The sequence below is a fragment of the Idiotropiscis lumnitzeri genome, chromosome 6 (genome assembly GCF_059441095.1).
Source record: "Idiotropiscis lumnitzeri isolate Australia: NSW breed Sydney's pygmy pipehorse chromosome 6, RoL_Ilum_1.0, whole genome shotgun sequence".
NCBI lineage: Eukaryota > Metazoa > Chordata > Actinopteri > Syngnathiformes > Syngnathidae > Idiotropiscis > Idiotropiscis lumnitzeri.
In genome coordinates, this window is record NC_142396.1 from 13,500,191 (window position 1) to 13,504,948 (window position 4,758).

Consider the following 4,758-nt stretch of genomic DNA (forward strand, 5'->3'; position numbering starts at 1 on the left):
AGTTTACTTCAAGTTGACGCACCAAGTCACCACTCCCACTGGGTGTTAATACGACTACTAATGGTGATATACGGAATGATGTTGGCACGCTTATGTCATGCTTTGCCTTCCATGCACAGAGTGCACTTTGTCAGAAAGCCTTTACGCACGCCGATGTATTTTTTTTTATCTATAAATTGACAAGCAGACGCCCGCCAGTCTGCAGATTAACGTCAGTTAACTATGCAAGGCGAATATTTCTCCCCCAGCCGCAAAAGCATTATGATGTTGCACTGCATGGCTTGTAATAGCTAATCAATGACTGTGACCCCTGATCATCTACTCTACTTTATTGGTCCATAAATAGGGGGGACCTTTCTGGACATCTCATCTTGTGCATAAGCATTTCTCTCTCTCTCTCTCTCTCTCTTTATATATATATATATATATCTATCTATATATATATATATTGCAAATGAGCCATTCTAATACTGTTCACGCATCAACAGTTGTTGAAATTTGAAAAGTATTGTACTGAATTTTTCACAGATTGGTACTTGAGCTATTTTTCCGACAACATTTTACGTTTGCTCCCTAAAACACAAATCATATAATGCATTACATCAAATTGATTTTATCTGCGTACCCTAGTTCAATATGGGTAAATAATGTAAATGGAATTTTTTTATGATGCCATATGAAAAAAAAAAATATTTAATGACATATTTTCACATGATATGGCATGAAATACAATATCATGGGTCCCAGGTTAGCCCGGTAAATCTTCAGACTTGTGAAAATATCCATCTGTGCACTATCTAAGCCGCATTTCCTCACGATGGTCGCGGGTGTGCTGGAACCATTCCCAGCTGACAATGGGCAGTAGACGGGATACACTCGGGACTGCTTGCCAGCCAATCGCAGGGCACACAAAGACAATGCAGCAAAGTTTACTTTAGTAAGCCCAACATTTCTAAAACCACAACATTTTTATTCAGCTATATTTTTGCATTCAGTTAAAATGTTTGCACATGCAGGAAGGCTGCATGTGTTTTGCTTTTTCATCAACATTGCAAATGTAAATTACAGCACAAATGCTGGTTATGTTTAACAGCCCACTAACCCCTGAAGGCCTCAATGCACTAATCCGACGTTGGTCGTCGGAAAATTGAAATTGTAAACGAGCTACAGGGGAGAGGCACATGTGGCTAAAGCCAAACTGTGGTAGGGATTTTACTTTCCAGATCTGGCTTTTCCACGTCTGAATACAAATTGAAGGCGATCAAGTCGAATGGAATGGAGATCTTGACCGAGATGCCAACAAATGGGAGAGCAGTGACATGGAGGAAGGTTGTTTGGGGTCATGTAGAAAGATGTTTGCGTGCCCACCTGTGAGGCACATTAGTTACAAACAGGGGTGCACATAAGCGGTGCGACGTGAAAATGTCCACATATTATTATTAAATCACTATTTATTCTACATTCACACAAAAACATGAACAGTACATCTATTGCCATATTGTTTTTCTATACTACAAACGTTTTGATTGGTGGGCCAAAATGGGTTCTAAAATTTGACAGAGGGGCCGGACCAGGAGCAGATGGATGGAGTGTTTTGGTAACCTCACCTCATCGGCCAAAATAAATACATTTCATTTTAAATGAAAGTGAACAAAAGCATTACATCGAAATATATGTCTTTGACACACCACAGTATTTAGAAAATAAAAGATTGACAAGATTTATTCATTTATTTTTTTTCAAGTTCGGCGGGCTGAAGTCAAAACGTTTAACGGGCCGCATGTGGCCGTAGTTTGCCCGCACCTGTTTTAAAGTGTGCAGACATGATGAGGAGCTCAAACTATTTGCTGTTCCTGAGACTCTGGAGTCATCACCAGGGAAAAAACTGTCGTCGTTCCACTGTGCAGGAAATCATTTTGCTAAAAGGTCCACAGTTGGCATTGGCGCTATTCATTAAGAAAAAAAAAATGTTGCTGGAATGGTTGGAAAAGTCAACAAATACAGCAGGTTGGCTACAGCAAAGGAAGTCGCTGCTCTTGTTTGCTTGCACTGCTGACACACATAAACATCAAAATAAAAATAGCTTGTACTTAATGTTTTAGTTTGACTTCCCAAAGGCTGCAACGTTCCCTACTTATCCCAGATCTGCAGTGAGTCTTTAAATTCCAAACAACAATCTTTGGTACTCATTTGAAAACCATACTTTTTTTATGTGCACCCCTGGTTATAAACATTTTTCAATCGGTTAAATATGTCAGCTGCACACTCCGTAAACATTGATGGCAGGCGGGCACTTCCCGACTACTGGATAATGTAATATCAATCACTGTAGCTTTCATTTTTTTCACATGTGTTATTGGAAAGTCGGTGTGTACCAACCTGAATTATGGGGAGCCTTATTTTGGTGCAATGCTGTCATGATTTGTGATTTGGCATTTTGTGCAATGTGCCAGCCTAGAAACCACCAGCATCTAGTGTTCAAAAATTCCAAGCAGTTAAGCACATCTGTCTTACAGATCTGAAGTTGGGGGGTTCAAATCCAGGTTCCTCATTTCAGGTTTGTATGTTCTGCTTGCATAGGTTTCCTCCTTTTTTTTCCTTTTCAAAAACTAATGTGTTAGGTTAATCGATTGAAGAAAATAAATTGTCCATAGGTGTGAATGTGATTGTGATTTTTTTTTTTTCAGGTGGTCTGCAATTGGCTGTGACGACCCAGTCAAGGTCTCGGCTTCCTTGCATCACGCCTCATCAGTTGGGATATGCTTTAGATTACCCGTGAGCCGGGACTTTAGTGAAGGTAAGTGGCACAGGAAATAAATGGGTGGATGTTCACAATGGTGGTAAAGCTATAAAGTTGTTTTGATAGCATAATAGTCATGCTACAGATAGTTAGCTCTTAAACACAAATGCGACGTTTCATAATGTAACATGATTTATTTATTTGAGTATTAATTCAGGAAAAAATAAATGAAAATAGGAGGGAAACTATTTTGTGTGCTAAATTGGCCAAATTAATTTTGTGTTTTGACTTCAGTACAGACGAAGAATATTTTCGCTACTTCAGATGTCCCTATTGAATATTTTGGTCTCCAGCAAAGGCTTACATGTTCCTACGAGTGCTTTATTTTTTTTGCTATATATATTTTTTTGTATAAATGTACATACATTGTTAATAATTGTTGCTGTTTTGGTTGTGGCTCCGTACTGCCAGGTTTTGAAATGATAGATTGAAATGTTCTGGGGGCTTACATGGATTTTCTCCAGGTACTCCAGCCATCCGCCCACATTCCAGAAACTTACATGTTCGGTTGATTTAATACTTTTAATAGTTCACCGATGTAAGTTAGAAAGGTTGTTTGTGTATAATATTCCCTGCAAAAGACTGGCGAACATTCCAAGGTCTACCCGGCCTCTCGCCCAAAGTCATCTGGGATAGGCTCCAGTTCGTCCTAATGAAGACAAACAGTTCAGAAAATGGAGGGATGCTACTCATTTTCTCTCAGCAGCATTTTAAAATCTTAATTTGAATTTGCCATAACAAATTACTGCTATTTGGTTTTAGCTTGAGGGCGGCTCAGGTTCAAATTGGCATTGGAACATCTTTTAAAGTTGTATACATTTCCTACCCGACTTGCATGGGTCTTCTTCCCACATTCCAAAACATGCATTTTTGGCAAAGCGAGCACTCTAAATGTGTCATAGGTGTGAGCGCAAATGGTCATTTGAGTATTCTGAGATAATCTTCAGTTACCTGCCACCATAATGAGGATGAGCAATAGCGTAAACAGATGGATGGATGGTCAAGGCTTTGTTTTGGTATTTGAGAGCAAAAAACATTTGTTTTAAAGCCACAGTCGTAACTAAACATTGACGGGCCTAAAGATTATTATTATGCCCCCTTTATTTTCTGGGGACTCTTGGCCGAGGGTTAATTATTGGACCAAGATTTACGAGCAAGTAGCTAAATTTTGGTTCTGAGTTGTATAACCTATAATTCATCAATTTTGCACTGTTTTTTTGTTTGTTATATTTTGAAATCTAAAATTATAGTAATGAATAAGAGATTGTCAAAATCTAAAAACAATTAATAAATGTAAATTGTATTTTAGATTTTATTGAGGATAGAAACTTGTTTGTCTTCTTCTATCTCCATGCGATGTGTGCCTTGTAAAAAGTAACTTTGGCACAGATGCAAATTCCATATGAGAGGTGTCCAGGCTGGCACACTAGACCAATAATGTATGGGTAAAGTGGTTTTTAAAAGTCAACATTTTGTAGAGCACATTTGAGTCAAATTTGAGAGTAAAATAAGCAGTGTTTAATTTATTCTTAGAATATAGTCTACGAAATTTACTGTGACATTCAAAAATGATTTTGCAGCTGTTACAACAAAGTGTAATACTACTTACTTCTATAAATCCACTCTGTTAGTTTACCAATCCGTGCACTGCAGCTATTCTGCAGTACTTCTATTGCTATGGTACTCTGAGGTACACTTCTTTTGCATTGGACTAGAGTCTATTTTAAGTAGAGGCCATTCCTCTTCCCCACCCACACCACTCACCATTTGTTACATTATTCAGCAGTGAGAGTAGGAAGACAATCACCAGGCAGAAAGCTGCAAAGGCATCAAAATCTACCCCGCTGCGCTAATATATGAACATGAAGGAACATCTTACGCATTTGTATCCAAGTTGCTAATTTACAATCCAGTCATTTGAACTTGCCAGATGATCAATATTTCACAGTGCTGATGGT